Genomic DNA, 20,000 nt, shown 5'->3' with positions numbered 1-20,000 from the left:
GAACACACAGCAAGGGGGCATAAGACGAGGGGCGGGAGAGGGAAGGACAAAACAGTGTAGAACAGACATTAGAAGATCTGTGGAAGGGAGAGGGATGGGGTGTGGAACACGGGGTATACAAGAGGGAAATTACAAGCACTTTCAGGAAGGAAAGCAGGGAATTTGAAGGAGGTGGGTTTGGGGTGGATTAACTGGGGTAGAAAAGATTGAGGATTTGGATGGGGGATGATAAGACGTGGTGGTGAACAGCTGTTTTTAAAGGCTGGAGGGAAGAATCGCATTGAACAGAGTGAGAGAGTTTATTCCAAAGGCGAAAAAAACAGAGGAATGAAAGAGTGAAGGTGAGCAGTGATTCGTGATTTTGGTCATTTTACTAGAAGGAGATTGCTGGCAGACCTTGAGCGCACTACAGAAAGAAGGGGGACATATTGCAAACAGAGCAAGGGGGGTCGAGACTGGAGAGGAGATGATAGAAGACAGAAAGATCACCGACCTGCCTGCGGTGAGAGAGTGAGAGGCTCAAAGACTCAGCCTCATCGCGGGAGATGCCAATGATCCGAAATGCCTTGGTTTCCACAACGTGAAGCCGAGAAAGTTGGGAAGCAGGAGAACCAGCTCTGAGTGGAGAGCAGTACTCCATCAGGCTGTGGACAAAAGTTTTGTTTGTGGTCAGGAGCTCAGGTGGGCCGAGGAAGGACGTTGCATGACGGACGTTGTCTTGGCCTGTATTGGCCCTACATCCACCTGCGTGGACCAGCCTTTATACGCCTGTCTCCATATTAGCTTAATAGTTACCGGAAAAGCGGTGGAGAAACGAGCGATGAATTTGCCATTTATCTTAATTCATTGCAGAGGACATCAGCCACCTGATGTTGTCATTCAAGATGGTAGAATGTGAAAATTAAAGGCACAATGCACCTTTTATAACACATGATACTCATTCATCTCAAGACTGGTGTTGGCTTAGTGGTTGAGGTCGCTATGGGTCCCGAGTTTGAGCCCCTTTTTACACCGTTAAATTAACACCAGGTGAGTTGACTCAGCCTGTCATCCTTCCGAAGTCGCTGAAATGAGTACCTGTGTACTGGGGTAATAACCATTTGGGATAACCTGCATCAGTGTAACGACCCGTCCAGAACTGTACTCCTTGCCAATGAAACTGCCTTGGCAGCCCCATGCGCCTTTACGGCATAAAAGGAATGGTCTCGTTATTTTTAGTACTAGCAAATACCGCCCGTCACTTCGCTGGCGGGAATACTGAAAGGGAGAAGAAAAAGAGGGGGGAGAAAGACAGAGACAGAGAGAGGAGTGAGGAGGTGGAGGGGAAAAGAGAGAGGAGAGAGGGAGAGTGAGGATGGGTGGGGAAGGGAAGGCAGCATGAGGTGAGAGGAAGGGAAGTCACACATGCGGTGGAGTGTTAATTATGATTCATTCTGTCTCATCAAAATGATTCTTGCATATAATAACAGTGAAGATGGAAACAAAATAATGTCTGAAAGGCATTTTCTACCGGTCATACTATAACACCACCCAGAGACAAACACCGCCCAGACATGTCCAGTGATGAACACAGTCCGGAGGCAAACACTGCCCAGACACGTCTGGAGCCAAGCCGTCCAGAGACAAACAACGCCCACACTCATTCAGAAACAAACTCCTGTCCAGACACGTCTGGAGACATGCTTCCGTCCAGGTATAAACACCGCCCAAACACGTTCGGAGACAAATACCGCCCGGACGTTTCCGGAGAAAACCCCAATCCAGACATAAACACTGCCCAGAAACATTCCGAGGCAAACACCCATCCGGACATAAACACCGCCCAGACACGTCCGGAGATCAATTCCGCATGGACGCGTTTGGAGATGAACACCACCTGGAGACAAACATCATCCAGACATGTCAGTAGACAGAAAGAGACAGAGAGAGAGAGGTGTGGGAGGGTGCTGCACTGTATTAGAAGGGGGTGGAGCGAGGATGGGATAGAGAGAGGGGTGGGGGGAGGGGAGTGAGCAGAGAGAAAATGTTATGCTTTCTCTTCTTCTTGCATATGACAGCTTGGAAATCTTGCGATGCAAATGCGTATGACAAGGAAATCCCCGAGGTGCGTGTATCCCCCCTCCCTCCACCCCAGCATTTTGGCGACCGTGACAGGATCTGTCAGTAGTAAGAGGCTTTCCTGTCTCACAGAAACAGCAGCTGAGGAAGAATATGCATAAGCCATGGGACTGTGGTTGTGATCCAAGTTCAAATCGATCACTCATCCATCTGCCATGGAGTGTGACAAGTGGATTGAGCAAGGCAAGCTTGGACTGAAGGGAGAGACACAAATGGCGTTTGTTAAAGAAGAGCAAACGTCTGCAAAATAATAAACGGCTCTGGAACATGAGGAAAGACAAGCCGTGCATGAGGAACCTTCTGTCCGTCCGTGGGATCGGCAATCCACCGCGTGTGTTTCCGGACCGGGTTTCACTCCCGCAGGCGCGCACATGGCGGCCTCGTGTGTAGCACAGCACGGAACTCACGCGCGCTGCTGTGCAAACCCGGCGCGGTTCCCAAAACGGCTACGGCCACTACTCGGCCTTTGCCAACTGTCAGGCACCGTCTTTGTTGTACTCTCGCGCACAAACTCCCCCGTGCCACGACGCTCGCACACCTCAAGACGACATTCACACTCTGACATGCGGTTGTGTGTTCCCGCATGCCAACTGCCATCTCCCTCAAATACAGCGACCTCACACACACGGTCTCTCTCGCACTCGGCCGTTCACTCACGCATGCCCTTTCACTCGCACACGTGGTTCCACTCACACTTGGCCTTTCACTAAGGCACTCCTTTTCACCCACGCACACCATACTACTCACACACGCGGTTCCTTTTACACACCGCCTTTCGCCCACGCTATGCGCGCGTTTCAGCACACATTTCACCACTCTCGTAACCACACACACTGGGACGACCACGCTGGGGATTTGCTCTACCTCAAGCGCTCCCGGGGTCTCCATACCCCCAAGCTCCGTGTGCACCCATCAACAGCACTCGCCCCTCCTAACTCGCAAAGCTCGACTGGACCCACCTGGTCGAGATCTGCTTCAAGGGGGAATATTCCCTCCCCTCGTTCCTGAAGGAGGCTATCCGACTGCTTGCACCAGGTCACGACACATTCCTCAAGCTCCCCCTCATCGTCCTCCACTACACATCCATGTGTGTGTGCTCGTCTTTTACCCCGTCTTTATCGTATCGTCTCTCCTCCACCGTTTCCATCTCCCGCTTCTCTGTTATTTCTGTCACCTAATTTATAATCTCCCTCGTCTCTACGTGTCTTGCCGTACACGTCCCCGTCACCCACTACCGGATTTAGGGGTGGCCATGGCCCCGGGGCCCCCACATTAGGGGCCCCCCACAATTTCGATGACATTTTGAAAATCCGTTGAAAATGTGCTTCTAAAGTTTTATTGTCGGTGAATGAAGATTGTAAACTCTTTGGAAGGATATCTTTTCAAAATTGTCTGTCATTGTGAGGGTCCTTTTCAAGCTTTGGCTTTTGAAAGCCGTTTCTTCCACGGTCTACAGAACGGATCCAACGTGGTCAAAAATTCCCGGGGCAAGCCTCGGGCATTGGGGGCCCCGCATTCAGATCTTTTTTTGGATCGATCATCGATGCTTCGGATGGTTGAGCGTGACCAACTAACTACGGCACTGCCCGCCAGAGCCCAGCAAGCACAGACGGAATACAGAGGTCCAGGCAGAGGAGAGGTGAAAAGGTGAAAGTCGATGTGGTAAAACTAGGCCAGGCCAGCACAGCACATGGCCGGCAGGGGTAGGATTGTACACACTGAAACTGCGGCTGGCAGGGAACGCTGTCAGTACCCTGCTTACTGGCGCGCGCAGCACAGTAACACGGTGTGACTTTCTATGTTCCAGGTGTGTGAAACATACTTGTTGTTCGTGATTCTGGTACGTCCCACGTGCACTCTGACGATATCTCGGTTACTCGGTACCTACCAGCTGCAGAAACCACAATGAGCGGCTTCGGTGACGACAGGCACAAATCCAGGGCTCCACGGAAATATGATGGTGGTGCTCAAAAGCGGAAACGTTCCAAGGAAAAAGATGAAAGACACAAGGCAGTCGTTGACAAGACCCAGAAAATCTCAGAGTTTTTCGAACCTGCACAAACAGGCAATTCGTCCATGACAGAGGCTGGAACACCAACAGAGACGGAACAAGCGGATTTGGCAACGCAACCCCCGCGTCAAGATTTGCCCAACATCTCAGAAGGTTCCACCGATGAAGAACATGCATCAGATGAAGAAGCGAGAGATATACTGACTGATCGTGGACCTGGCTTTGCCAATTGCATTGGATGTTGGCCTCCTGAGCGACCGTCGTCAGAGATGATCGACTACTGGGCATCACGAGATTTGGAGCCCCTGCAGAATTCGACTGGTCCCTTTGAGTCATCCATACAGTTTGTTGAAGGTAGGAAACGCTGCTGCTCCAAGAATCTTTTTTACCGTAGACTACAAAACGGAGTGTCCGTGAAAAGGTCCTGGCTTTACTTCTCCACATCAACCGGAAAACTGTACTGCATCGCTTGCAAGCTCTTTGGAGGCGCTACTGCCCTGGGCGGGGAAGGATTCAATGACTGGAAGCATGCCAGTCGTTCTATCGAGGTGCATGAGCGTTCGCATGTACATTGTGCGAATATCATCCGCTTGTCAGACAGAGCAACATCCGCAGGTCATGTAGACACTGAACTCGTCAAACAGGTGAGTGAGATTGTGTCCTATTGGTGGGAGGTGCTGAAACGAAGTGTGAGCGTGATATCGTTTCTCGCTGGGCGTGGTCTAGCGTTCTGTGGATCGGATGAAATTGTTGGGTCACGGACAAATGGTAACTACCTTGGTTTAATGGAATTACTTGCGGAATACGATCCATTTTTGGCACAGCACATTCAGAAATATGCCAACCAATGTAGTGGGCACACCAACTACTTATCATCTACGACATGTGAAGAGTTAGTCTCCATCATCGGAAAATATGTTCTGGATAACATCGTCACTCGTGTGAAAGAGGCAAAATACTTCTCTGTGTCAGTCGATTCTACTCCTGACATAAGCCACATCGACCAGCTCACAGTTATTCTACGATACATCGACAATGAGGCTCCAGTGGAGCGTTTCATGACCTTTCTGAGCAACACAGGACACACTGGACTCCAGCAAGCGATGGCATTACTGGATTTTTTGAAAGCCACTGTCGCGAAGTCGCGCAGGAAGTTTGTCCATTGATTAAGGCACCGTGTGTATGTTCATTGATGTGGATGACACTGCCGTATATGTGCGGTCGTTGGAAGTCGGCTATTAATCACCATTTCCGATTTCTCTTGCCCAGAGGGTTTTTAGAAGTTAGAAGATTTTTAGTCGAAGTTCGTAGTATGATTAATGACAGTGCGTCATTTGTTATTTTCTTATATTAGTCCATCTCTATCTCTTACTCTTGCAGCAACAGCATTTTTGTGATTTGATTTTAGAATGAGCTCATAGATAAGTCACCAGCCATATCAATAACAATCCGTCCATCTTGTCATATTGTCAGATTTAATTGTAATTTGTGAACACATATGCCAAATCATTCCTGATCAGGATCTGCCAAATCTATAGATATAAGTTCAATTGTTGATGAAAAAGCAGTTATCATTTAAGTTGTTGATTAATCTCCAAATTTGCGGGCACCCCACAATCATTGTGCCCACGGCCCCCCCCACATGGTAAATCTGGCCCTGCCGTCACCCCATTTAATTTCTCCCTCTGTGTCACCATCACTTTCTCTGTCACCTGCTTGAGTCTCGCCCAACGCGTCTCCCGAATTACTTTGTCCTCCACCGCGAGGCCGACACAGTCCACACTCCCCCTTGTCGGTTCGGTCGAGCTGCCACATGGTGCCGCCATTTTGCCCGCCTGCAGGCATCGCCCCACGCTCTGCATCTCACCCCGCTTTTCTTTCATTTCGTTTTTCATATTCGCAGTCTTCGCTTGTACCATCAGTATAAACTTTTTCCCCCTTAGGCAGAATTTAGCCGCCACCGAGGAAGCTGAATCGCCTCTGTCGATTGCGGTTTCGCTGGGTACCGGGGAGGGATTTTGATGGAGGAGGGGAGGGGGTGTCATACACCGCGGCCGCCGCCGCGCCCATTTTGAGCTCTGGGGTTGTTTGTGGGGGAAATTCTTCCTGCATCATAATGTCCTGCACGGGGATTTCATGCTGGGCCATGGATTCCAACATTTCTAAACCCTCCTGCCCCTGTTCGCCTTGAACCGCCATCTTGCTTATCGGAAATAATTTAAAGCTCGTATTTGGGGGAACGGAGGGTCGCTCTACACACCCCTGATCCGATTCCCGTTAATTTAGTTTGGAGGGGAATGAATCTGTTTCCCACTCCTTGACAACAGTGTTACGAATTTGCCGCCAGTCCAGCATGCGAACAGCCGCTTTAGCCAATGGCGGCCGTCTCGCCCACCGGACGGACAATTCAGTCGCGACTTTCTGGAACAACGCCGAAAACCAGTCACGGATGTGCTTCAAGCGCACACCACGGCCTCGTCAACACTCCACCCGCGCGCGACAGGGTCAATCACCGAATTATCGATATACCTAAGTATTCGCGCGGGCAGACTACCGAGAGACCGTACCTCAACAAAGGCCTGCTTGGACACGAACCGCTTAAGCGGTTCGTTCCGTTCTGGGATAACCGAGCGGTGTATTATCGCCAGGCCTCATTGGACCCAATTATTTTATCGGCTATCAAAAAGCCCGCTATTATTCCGAAAGGAAGATAGCAGTTCAATTGGGGAAAGATGACACGACGAACAGGTTAACATTCACACAAGGACATTTATTTATAAAACGACACGTAGTCATGCAATGAAATTGGCGGGAAGGGACAAGACACAAACAAGGCAAAGCACTACAACTGTCCATTATTATTATTATTCACAAGCACTGACACAGTTCTACTTGCGGGACACGGCGCCACAACATTCACACAAATAAACCAAGAAAAGACCCCCTCAGAGACAAGGGGGTCAGACTGGACCCATAGGCCTTTATTACGTGGGACTTGGCGGACGGAAGGAGTCCCACGAGACCGTTGCAGGTTACCTCCACTCTCGTGGTGCCTCGCCGGGCCCTGATTCGGCGACCCTCGGTGGCCCTGCCCGTACTCCGCTGGACTCTGCCCGTGCCTTCAACGGCGATCCGGCTGGCGACTCCTCTCCGGCTCGACCAGCACCTCCGTCGACTAATGAGAGGCTGACAGACACCACTGCACTCCCAGACCGCAACTCCCAGACTGTAGCTCGACTCCGCTCCCAGACCTCCACAACTCCACACTCCTGACTCCCCACTCCCTGAACCTCTCGTTCCATGTGCCCTTTTATCTTGACGGCGCATCGCCCTCCCTTCGCGGTGTGCGGGGGAGGAAAATTCCAGCAGAGATCAGCTTGACTCATTTGATCGTTGCCCAACTGTCACTTCTGTTTACCAGTTCAGAGGGGAAATTCCAAGAAGTGTGGTGTTTAGTTTTCCTCCTGAGCAACGGGTTTTTTTTTACCGTTTCCGTTCTTTCTTGTTCAGTAACCATCGCGTTGGGTGGCAGAGATGTCATTCGTTGTCTGTGGGGATGTTGGCGGTTGTGGAGAAGGTGGTTGAGATGCGGTTGTGGTGGTTGTTGTCCAAAATAACGATAGTAAAAGAATAATGGCTAACTCAAAGATTACAGCCCTGTCCACACGGATAAATCCCATTAAACAACGGTGGGGAAATCTAACTGAACACGGACTTATCGGCATAACTGAACTAAGGACCTATATGGTGTTCTGCGAATTTCCACAGCCAGAACAATATACTGCATATATTGACATGAACGTGGATATACACATACTATATATATATATATATATATATATATATATATATATATATATATATATATATATATATATATATATATATATATATATATATATATATATATATATATACATATACATATATATATGTATGTATCTTCTTCTTCTTTCTAAATATATGAAGTCGTCGTGTATGTTTGTTTGTCCTCTTATAGCTCGAAAACTACGCATCACAGAGCGAAACTAAAGGCATATTCGGAATCAGCACGTCTCACAGGTACTGCAGCACACATTTGATGTTTAAAGAACTGAGAAAAAAATTCGTCGATTTTTTTTTTTTTTTTTTTTTTGGGGGGGGGGGTGGCGTTTCAATTTTTCTGCTGCAATTGATTGATTTTCCGTGTCATGACTTTTGTATTCACAACCTGATCAAAATAAGACGAAGACAGACCAGTCAACATTTACAAAGTTTCTGATAAAAATTTGACTCTGATTTGAGATGCCCCAAAGAAGGAAGAACTCCATTGGTCCCAAGGCAGCTGCAGCTAAGTGAAAACACACTAAGAGACAACAAGAGACTGAAGAGGAGCGATCAGCCAGGCGAAATGAACAGACACAGCGGCAACAGCAGCAGCGACAAAATAAGACTGAAGAGGAGCGATCAGCCAGACTAAATTAACAGGTTCATTGGCAACAACAGTGGCGAGCAAATGAGACTGAGGAAGTGTGATGCAAGACTTGAGGCAATGCGTCACCGCACTGCAGAAGCATGAGCACTGGGCCGGACACAAGAGCACAATGGACCAAGACATCGACGAATGGACCAAGTCTGCACCAACTGCTCTGCTTACAAGTTCAAAGGAGAGACGAAGGGCGTGTGCTGCAGCGATGGCAAGGTCATCCTTGAGCCCTCTCCTGCCCTTCCTCCCTTGCTGAAGGAACTTCTCTCAGGTGATGGTCCCCTCAGCAAGCACTTCCTTGACAACATTCGGACGTATAATGGCAGCTTTGCAATGATGAGCTTCGGGCACAGGGAAGCTGAAGTCCAGGGCTGGAACCTGAGCTTCCGGATCCAAGGTCAAGTGTACCACCACATTGGCAGCTTGTTCCTGCCTGAAGAGGGCCAGCCAAAGTTCCTGTAGGTCTACTTCCTGGACTCGCGCCAAGGAGCTGGCTGCCAGGAACCACAGTGGTCTCAAACCGCACATCCTTGAGTTGCTCACAAGTGGTTTCATGAGAATAACCATCTAGTCCGTGAGCTAAAGACTGCAAGTGATGTACTTGCAGAAGGAGGAAACGCTGAAGAGCACCAGATCATCATCAGAGAGAACAAGCGACCGCAAGGAGAGCACACACACCACTACAACGCCCAGTCTGCACCAGAAGTCACCATCCTAATGGACAATGAGCCATCAGAACCCAGAGACATTGTCCTCTGACTTTGCGATGGGGCATCAGTGAGCTGCATGCATCTTATGATGCACTCCAATATCCCATAGTGTTCCCATATGGAACAGATGGCTACAGCATCCATCTGGTGGCCAGGACTGCTACTGGACAGGATGGATGAAAACTTACACAGCTGCAGTACTACAGCTACCACATCATGATGAGAGAGGGCAACCACATACTGCAGATGCGACGACTTTCAGCAGTTTCTGGTCGATCCTGGATTTCTGGATTTCTGGTCCACTGCAAGATCTAGACAAAGCGACTGGGCTTTATCCACCAGGAGCAAAAAAACTTGCTTGCTGATAACTACGATAACCTCCGTGACAGCCTCATGAGCACTGTTGACAAACAATGACAACGACAAAGAAATGTGAAATATGTCCAAATTAAATGTGATATATATTAAACACCACAATTTACTCCTTTCTTATTCCTATTCCCCCCCCCCCCCCCGGGCATTGCCTGGGTTCTCCAGCTGGTATATATATATATATATATATATATATATATATATATATATATATATATATATATATATATATATATATATATATATATATATAATATATATAAAAGCCTGGTGTTGGCGCAGTGGTTAGGGCAGCGCTTGGGATCCAAAAGGTCCTGAGTTCAAGCCCCGTTGGGCCACTGAATTAATACACCAGGGGGTTGACTCAGCCTGTCATCCTTCCGAGGTCAGCAAAATGAGTACCAGTATACTGGGCCGGTGTATACCCCGGTTAAATTAGGTGTACCATATCCCTGTGTCGTAAGAGGCGACTAGAGTTGCATCAGGAAGGGCATCCGGCGTAAAAACTAAGCCAAATCACTATGCGGATCATACGGATGATCCGCTGTGGCGACCCCAAACGGGAGCAGCCGAAAGAAGAAGAAGATATATATATATATATATATATATATATATATATATATATATATATATATATATATATATATATATATATATATATATATATATATATATATATGCAAAAGCATGAGCCAGTGGGCATTGCAACTGCTTTCGTTTGACAGCAAGCTGGTTTTGGACAGTCTCTCTCTCTCTCTATTGAGTGCAGCCTGTGGCTGCTGTTTGCATCATTGGTTGGGACGCGGCTATGCCGCTGATGCAGTGTCCTCCTTACCAGTGCACTGGTACTCATTTTGCTGACCTCGGAAGGATGACAGGCTGAGTCAACCTCCTGGTGTATTTTTTTTAATTCAGCGGCCCAACGGGGCTTGAACTCAGGACCCTAGGATCCCAAGCCACCACCCTAACCACTAAGCCAACACCAGGCTTTTGGACATGGTGAGATTGACAAAAATGGAAGAGTTGTTTCACAAACAGTTAGTACATCATCCACAAAACCTCTCAGCATGGAAATACTCGACTAAGAGGTAAATACAGAGACATGGACAAAATAATGGTGTTCCAAGGGAAAATGTTAATGGAGCAAGAATCTGAGCTCATAACTGCAATGAGTGGAGTTAATCATGGCAAGCTATCTGTATTAGACAATCTTGACCATTTGAATCCTCTGTTCATGAGTTCCCCTGGTTCTGAAATGACCTTAGCAACACACCTGACCCAAAGGGGCACACACCCTCGTTTCTTCACAAGCTGCAAACATTTTCAAGGCAAGAAAAAAGTAGGTAGAATAATATATATGAAATTATGCAATGCCTTGGTCCACATTTATTTTATAGCAAAGCATCTCAACTACTGTTTAGTTATAATGGCAATAACCTCTACCTTCTATTAGCTACTGAGCCTATAGTGCAACGTCTCGGACCAATAAACCAAGGAGATACTGTTCACGAGTTGCAAATGCTTTGCAGAAAAATCCTTGCCCTTGGAAATCATTGCCAATGGTGCAGAATTTCTTTCCAACGAAAATGTAAATTGCTTTGCCCTTTGGCACCGAACTGGAAACGTGTAATTCTTTTGTCTTTGTGTCCCGAAAACCTGCTTGATGCCGATGAAAGCAAACATGGGAATTGTTGCAATTTATGCTGAAGCTGTGAAATTTACAACACAATTCCTCCTCTACTGATGAATTGAAGGGCAGTGAGCAAAAGCAAACACCTTAATTACTATAAAACAAACCACACAAATCAAATTTTTGTCGCATGTGTAGATGCAGTTGATTTTGGCCTGAGTAGTATTTCTATAGAGACAAAGTTTGGTCAATACATTAATTTTAACCTCACAATGGGTAAACATCATCATCTCATCTCTCCTCTTCGAGCCAAGTTTCCCATAAGGTTGCAATGCGTACTCTCCAGTCCGCCCTGTTTCTGGCCATCGACCTGGCTTCATTCCATGATCTCCATCCTATCTCTTTTCTTTCTTTTTCCATTGTTCTCCTCCACTGAGGACGACCCACTTTCCTTCTTCCTTTGGGCTTCCATTAAAATGCTGTCATACAGTTATCATCTTTCATTCTTTGCATATGTCTAATCCATTTCTATCTTCTCGTCTTCATTCACTTCATCACTGATCTTCATTACTTTGGTTATTTTGAGTATTTATTTGTTTGAAACGATGTATAGCCATCTGATTTTCAATATCCTAAGCAGATATTTGAACATAAATATGTCAAGTTTCCGATTGTCCCCTTCGTTTATCTTCAAAGCCTCACATCCATATCATAGTCTTGATTTCACAAGTGAGTTAAACAATCTTAATTTTGTTTTCAATGTACATATGCTTGAACTCAGTATTTTCTGGAGTTTCATGAAGGATACCATAGCTTTCCAAATTTTGTTCTAAATATCTTCTTCCCTTCTCCTTGCTTGTTGACGATGGCCCCGAGGTAGGTGTACTTCTCAACTTCATTTTGATAGGGGTCTCCAACATGAATTATGTTGTTGCTTTTACTGTAATATTTAATCCTCAAAATCTCTGTTGTGCACTACTCTTTCCAAATTCCATATCCAGGCATTGCATGATGTCATCGCTGGATGCCTCAGGAAGGGAGTACTCAGTTTCTACTCCGTTTGTTTTCTTTCTTGTTACTTGCAAAATTGAAGATTTTTCAAGTATATTGGTCAGTCGATTTTATTATTCTGTTGGGATTCGCTAGATATCCGTTATTGTCGGGTTTTCCGTGTGTGTGTGTGTGTGTGTGTGTGTGTGTGTGTGTGTGTGTGTGTGTGTGTGTGTCTGCAACGCGAGGCTCCACAGCACAAACCAGCAAACCGATTTCGATGAAACTTGGCGAACAGGTGCTATATGGGTTGGGAGTGTGCGCATTTGAGTTTCGTTGCTAAGCAACCACCCGTTGCTATGCAGCGGCCGAAAAACCGCGTTTTAAGAACCCAAACGGTAACTGACGTAGCACGGCTTCTATGATAGGTAGAGCGACCGGACCAACTCCTGCCTATTCCTTGCATCCCCATCTCGTTATCGTGACAGCATAACGTTCCTCTATCTCTCATAGTTTCCGAATGGCAGCCCTCCGAATGCGGAAAGGTGATGAACCAGGGAATATGTTAAGTGACCTTGACCTCGGAAACCGTCGACGGCGGAACGTTCAAATTCGGTGTATGGATAGAGCTTAATCGCTACTACAAAATTGAACCGCAGCATTTTTCCAGATTTGATCGCCAAGGGTGTCGGGGCTGAAATACGCAAAATTTGAAAAAACACTTTTTCTCGACCTTCGTTCACTATTTTCAATACTTGTCCTACAGTTTTGAATGTGAAGAAACGAGACTTCGGAATTAAACACTTCGAGATATTTAGAAAATTTTACTCGAGCCGATTTTTGATTTAGGTTTTATTTTTCAAATGGTAGTCCTGTGAGGAGTGCCAGTTGGCAAAATACACAATAGGAAAAATCTTGCCAGGCAGAGGAACAATTGTATGTGAACCAATACGTCTTGGCAATGAATCTTCGTCGGTGGATCGGTCAGAATGAAAAGCATCGTATCCAGCGCTTCAATCCTAGCGAATCCCTCGTCGCCTACCGGCTTGTCTGTCTGTTTGTCACCTACAGGCCACAATTCTAAACCGATTGTCATGAAACTTTACTAAGTTGTAGAGGTAGTCTCAATTGAGAACTCTATTGATTTTGAGGTCAAAGGTCAAAGGTCAAAGTTCATTTTGAGGTCAAATTTCTGAAATCGTCATTTTTCATCCGAATGACTTGAAATTTGAACCAGATTTGCATATTGTGTCACTGAATTAGGAAAGCAAGTATTTTTGAGGTCTAAAGGTCAAAGGTCAACTCAACGTCAAACTTCTAAAATCAATTTTCAACTGAAAAATCGTCAGTTTTCATCTGATTGACTTGAAATTTGAACAATATTTGCATATTGTATCACTGAAGTGGGAAACCAGCTACTTTTGAGGCCAAAATGTCAAACTTCTAAAATCATCAATTTTTATCTGAAACATTGTCAATTTTCATCCAACCTACTTGAAAATTAAACAGCAATTGCATGGTGCATTACTGAATTGGGAAAGCAACTATTCTTGAGATCAAAAGGTCAAAGGTCAGCTCAAGGTCAAACTTCGAAAATCATCAAATTTAATCTTAAAAATCATCAATTTTCATCTGATTATCCTGAAATTTAAGCAGCAATTATATAGTACATCACTGAATTTGGAAATCTACTATTTTTGAGGTCAAAATGGCAAAGGCCAACTCAAGGTCAAACTTATAAAAGCATCAATTTCAATCTGAAAAATAATCGATTTTCATCTGATTCACCTGAGCTTTGATAATTATGATTGTCAATTTTAATCTTAATGAAATGGTCAATTTGATGTATCCATGGCAACCTTTGGAGAGGGGTGGATTTTGCAAGTATCGTGCTCTGCACGACATCGTTTTCTTGTTACTTGCAAAATCGAAGATTTTTCGAGTATATTGGTTAGTCTTTTTTAATTCTGTCTGTTGGTTTGTCTGTCTGTTTGTCTGTCTGTCTCTTTGTCATCTACAGGTCACAATTTAAAACCAATCTTCATGAAACTTCACCCCATGGTAGAGTTTGTCATAAGGAAGAAGCCTATTGTTTTTGAGGTCAAAAGGTCAACAACATAGGTGGTATTTCTAAAATCTTCAATTTTCACCCGATTGACTTGAAATTTGAAGAGGATATATATTTTATGTCATTGAATTTAACAAGCCATTTATCTTTCAGGTCAACATAGACCAAATGGTCAACATAGGCCCAAGGTCATCAACTTGGAGGTATTTCTAAAATCCTCAATTTTCATCCGATTGACTTGAAATTTGAAGAGGATTTATATTTCAGGTCACTGAATTCAACCAGCCAATTATTTTTGAGGTCAACAAAGACCAAAAGGTCAACAACAAAGGTGGTATTTCTGAAATCCTCAGTTTTCATTCCATTGACTTCAAATTTGAAGAGGATTTTCCCATCAGGTCACTGAATTCAACCACCAATTATTTTTGAGGACAACATAGGCCAAATTTCTAAATTTGTCCATTTTCATCTGATTCACTTGAAAGTTGAAGAGGAGTTTCATATTTGGTCATTGAATTCAACCACTAATTATTTTTGTGGTCAAATTTGTTTTATGGATTTTGCAATTATCGTGCTCTGCACAACGTCGTCGTCTTGTTACTTACGAAACCTAAAGATTTCGTAAGTATATTGATCGGTTTCGTCCTCTGTTTGTTACTTACGAAATCTAAAGATTTCGTAAGTATATTGATGACTTCCGTCATCTGTTTGTGTGTTTGTGTGTTTGTGTGCTTGTTTGTGTGTGTGTTTGTTTGTAGGCACGATAACTCGAGAACAGAAGAAGCTACCAATGTCAAATTACACCAGGTGATTCAGGAGGGTGATGGCTAGTGCTGATTAGATTTTGGTCAAAATCGGTCAAAGGTCAAGGTCACAGTGAGGTCAAACATTCGATTTTTGATGGTTTGGTGCAGAATCATCGTAGAAACTTCTTCTTTGCGTCACTACCTTCTCTAGAGACAGCTTTTATTAGACAAGGTCAGAGGTCAAGTTGACGATTTCGTAAGTACTAGTCTATGACTGCTTGTTTGTTTGTTTGGCTGGGCGATATCTCAGCCATCCTTTGAGCTCGGAAGCTGAAATTTTGGGACAAAGTGAAGATGTGCTTTGGCAAAAACTCTATTTTTCATTTTTTAATTCATCAATTAATTGAATAATTCCTTAATTATCGATTTATTACTTGCTTATTTTATTTCTCATCCTGCCAATATCTCAGGCACCTTTTGAGCTCAGAAGCTGACATTTGGACAGCACATTGACCAAGTGATTTGGCTATAAAAAGTATTTTTGATTTATTCATTAATCAATTATTTGATTAATTACTGAATTATTATCGATTTATTCATTGCTTATTTATTATATATTACTTATAATTACTTTCTTCTTGTTCATTTTGAGTCTGGTTTTTGATGCAAATTAATTCAGTTTTGTTACTTTTGTTTGCATATTTTGGTAGCTTGATGACAAAAGGGCAATGTCATCAGCAAAGTCCAAGTCCTCCAGTTTGGTTGTAAACCTCCACCATAACCGTGTGTTGTTAGCTCACCTGGAACATAGTTCCGTGGAGCTTGTGGGAAGGCACATCGTCCGTCCCTCCACATGCACTTTTTTATTATATATACAATGTCAAGGCTCGTATAATAGCTAACACACATAACTATAACAAGGATAGCATGAGGAACGGGAGAGGGAAGCACAAAACCGTGGGGGATAGACACATCAAATCCATGGAAGGGAGAGGGATGGGGCAGGGTACACAGGTTAAAAAAGATGGACACTACAGGGACTTTCAGGAAGGAAGGCAGGGAATATGAAGGAGGTGAGTTTGGGGTGGATTAATGGTGGTCGAAAAGATCATGATTTTGGATGGGGGAAGATAAGAGAGGGTGGTGAACAGCTATTTGAAAAGCTGGAGAGAAGAGTCGGATTGAAAAGTGTGTGGGAGTTTGTTCCAAAGGTGGGAAAAAAGAGGAATGAAGGAATAATGGTCAGCAGTGATTCTTGATTTTGGTAGTTTAACCAGAAGGGGGTTGCTGGCAGACCATGAGCGCCCTGCGGAAATATGGGTGGGACAGATAGCAGACAGAGCGGGGGGGGGGGGGTGGGCAGAGGCTGGAAAGGAAACTGTAGAAAGCAGAAAGACCACCGACCTGCCTGCGGTGAGAGAACCAAAGACTCAGCCTCATCGGGGGAGATATCAATGATCATAAATGCCTTCGTTTCCACAGTGTGGAGCCGAGAAAGGTGAGAGGCGGGAGCACCTGCCGAGAGGAAAGAGCTGTACTCCATCAGGCTGGGGATGAAAGCTTTGTGCGTGGTCAAGAGGTTAGGTGTGCCAAGAAAGGACTTTGCACAAAGGAGAATGCCCATTCAGCGCAAGGCTTTGGAAGCCAGCTTGGAGATGTGGCTTTCCCAGGAAAGATCATATTAGATAGTGCGGCCCCAAAGTTTGAATGATAGGAATTCTTCAAGAGGATTGTTGAGAAACTAAGGGGTGGGGGGATTCAGACAGTGCTTTCGGAGAGACATCCTGAGAGTGTGAGATTTGTCAGGATTGAAAGACATGTTCCATGTGTTGGACCACCTTGTGATTTTATCCAGATCTGCAGAAAGTGAAGAGGCTGCTGCTTACTGATCTGAGGGATGATAGATGCTACGTCAGAGGGTGGAGTCATCAGCAAAGAGATAAAGAGTATTTTCGAGAGAGTCAGAGAGCTCATTTATAAAAATGAGAAAAAGCACTGGGCCCAGTACACTGCCTTGAGGAACTCCAGTCGTGATGAGAAGAAGGGACGAGAAAATTCCATTGAGGGCCACGTGTTGACTGTGACAGGAGAGGAAGTCTGCAAGCCATGAGTGCAGATTACCTTAGTTACCTTAAGAAGACAGTTTGGAGGATAGTGCGGGGTGCCAGACCGTATCGAAAGCACACGATATGTCGAGGAAGATGGCTCTGATCTCATATCTGACATTGAGGATCTCCATCCATTGTTGGGAATGCAGGAGCAGCAAATCCAGCATAGAGTGACCTGGTCTGAATCCAATTTGATGATCAGAAATCAGGCCATTGGAGAAGAGGAAAGATTTAATGTTGGAAGCGATGATGGATTCCATCACCTTACTGATGATTGGGAGAAGTCTGATTGGTCTGTAGTTGCAAGGATCTGTTTTTGCACCTTTTTTGCAAATGTTAGCTGATTTCCAAGAAAATGGAAGATTACTTTGAGCAAATGAGAGGGTGAATAGAACAGAGAGAGGGTGAGAAAGAGCAGCAGACCAGGTTTATAAGACATGTGGGCCGATGCCGTCTGGTCTGGTTGCAGAATCCGAGTTTAGGTTTGACAGCAAGCTCTCCACCTTGTCAGGACAAAAGGACACAGAGTCCAGGAACAGCTGGGTGTGACTGGGTAAGGTGGGGCAGAAAACGATGGGTTTGGAAGACAAGATTTTGAAGCAAACACGGAGTTTAAGCATTCAGCCTTTTGACGTGCAGTGTCAGCTGTGCGGACATTTGAGGCAAGAGAGGGGATGGAGGGTGGAACATATACCAGAAACAGACTTAACTATATGCCTCCAGGATTTGGAGGAGGGAGTCAGCTTTGATAGATTACTTGCAACTTCTCTGAAAGTGCACATACAATTTCAATGAAAGTTTACAACATCCATCGCCATGTATGTATCAAAGTTTGTTCAAGGCATTAAAAAATATTGCGGTCTGAGGGGGTCTACGGAGGGACTTTATGGGGGGTTGCCCCCTCTAAAGAGGATTTTGCTTTTTTCTCAGAAACGACACACAAATCTGATGAAACTTGACACAACCTTCATCACCCATGATGTACCAAAGATTGCGCATGAGATTACAAAAATCAGGGTCGAAGGGAGTGTATGGGGGGGAGAGGGGGGTTGCCCCCCAAAATATGTATTTGCTTTCTTCCCCAAAACTACACACACAATTTCGATGAAACTTGACCACAATCTTCATCACCCGTGATGTACCAAAGATTGCTCATGGCATTGAAAAAAATCGGGGTCTCGGGGGTTTACAGGGGGGTGCCCCCCAAAATATGTAATTGTTTTATTCTCTGAAACAACACACGCAATTTTGATGAAGCTTGACCACAACCTTTATCACCGGTGATGTTCCAAAATTTGTTCACGGCATAAAAAGAAATCCATAATATTTACTTTCTTCTCCGTTATATATTTTGTGGGTCATGCATGCCTACCAATGGTTCACTGGTTATCATATCCAGCTGCCACCAGGTGAATGCCCAGGGGTATTGCCCCTATGTTTTTTTTTCCTATCTGTTGTCTTCCTCATTGTCCAATCTACCATGAGCAAGAATATAAAACCAGACATTACATCTCCTTGCAAACACTCCTATTTTACCATGAACCACCCTGATTCCTCTCCCTCCTCGCTCCCTCCTCGAGCATTATGCATTCACTATCCCCATACAAGATCTGAACCATTCTGGTAATTTTTCAAGGGATTCCATAACTAGCCATGATCTTCCAAAGGGTTTCTCGGTGCACGGACTCAAAGGCTTTTTCAAAGTCCCCAAAAAGCAATGTACAGAATTGCCTGCCACTCTGCGACTTGCTCAGTTATGTTGCGCAAAATAACAATTTGCTCAACTTTCTGTGCTTCTCCCTCTTTAAAAGCCTGCTTGTTCATCCCTCAACTCGTTGTCAACTTCATCTGTAATTCTGTCTATCAGCACTCATCCAAATACTTTACTTGGAATGGATGTTAAAGTAACTCCTCTCCAATTTCCACATTCTGTAAGATCACCTTTCTTTGGTATTTTGACAATTACCTCCTGCTTAGACACTTTAGGTACTTCCTTTTCCCCCCAAATTGCTCTAAACAAGTTGTCAATCCTCTGTTGTGTATATGTCTGCTTTCAATAATGCAGCTCGAATTCCATCCTTTGCCTCCAGATTTACCATTTCTTCATCTTCTTTATTGCTGTTCTAATTTCTGTTTTTGATACTATGATGTGCTGATTTCTTCCATAACAGGATGGCACTCCTCTTCTATTTTAAGATCATCAGGTATTGGTCTATTTAAGATTTCTTCAAAATAGTCTCTCCATCTTTCTTTCATGGTTATTGGATTCGCGAGATATCCCTTATTGTCGGGTTTTCCGTGTGTGTGTGTGTGTGTGTGTGTGTGTGTGTGTGTGTGTGTGTGTGTGTGTGTGTGTGTGTGTGTGTGTGTGTGTCTCTCTCTGCAACGCGAGGCTCCACAGCACAAACCAGCAAACCGATTGGATGAAACTTGGTGAACATGTGCCTTATGGGGTGGAAGTGTGCGCGTTTGAGTTTCGTTGCTAAGCAACCACCCATTGCTATGCAGCGGCCGAAAAACCGCATACAGTATTTTCAATACTTGTCCTACAGTTTTGAATGTGGAGAAACGAGACTTCGGAATTAAACACTTTGAGATATTTAGAAAATTTTAATAGAGCCGATTTTTGATTTAGGTTTTATTTTTCAAATGGTTGTCCTTCAAAAATAGGGCGTCTATTTACCGTCATTTTACCGTTTATTTACCTATTTTTACCGTTTATTTACCTATTTACCGTGTTCACCGCCCGTCACCACAACTTGGGTCGGGGGATTAACCTGGC

The 20,000-nt window shown here is 44.8% G+C and overlaps 1 protein-coding gene across 2 annotated transcripts in view; it reads left to right on the top strand.

Moving 5' to 3' along the window:
- The window catches only part of LOC147029693 (uncharacterized), a 105,999-nt gene that overhangs the window by 2,172 nt on the left and 83,827 nt on the right, over positions 1 to 20,000 (top strand). Inside the window, exon 1 of one of the 2 annotated variants that reach the window (XM_085872929.1) lies at positions 12,982 to 13,236. The exons of the other annotated variant lie outside the window; for it this stretch is intronic. The gene's annotated coding sequence lies outside the window, so the exon portion shown is untranslated. Of the gene's footprint in view, positions 1 to 12,981; positions 13,237 to 20,000 lie in introns of those variants that run through there. 2 annotated transcript variants of the gene reach the window in all.

Source organism: Eptatretus burgeri, chromosome 3, assembly GCF_056783735.1.
Source record: "Eptatretus burgeri isolate ZD-2024b chromosome 3, Ebu_testis_v1, whole genome shotgun sequence".
In the NCBI taxonomy this organism is placed as follows: domain Eukaryota; kingdom Metazoa; phylum Chordata; class Myxini; order Myxiniformes; family Myxinidae; genus Eptatretus; species Eptatretus burgeri.
Note: the sequence above shows the minus strand (reverse complement) of the source record. Positions and strands in the feature narration are given on the sequence as shown.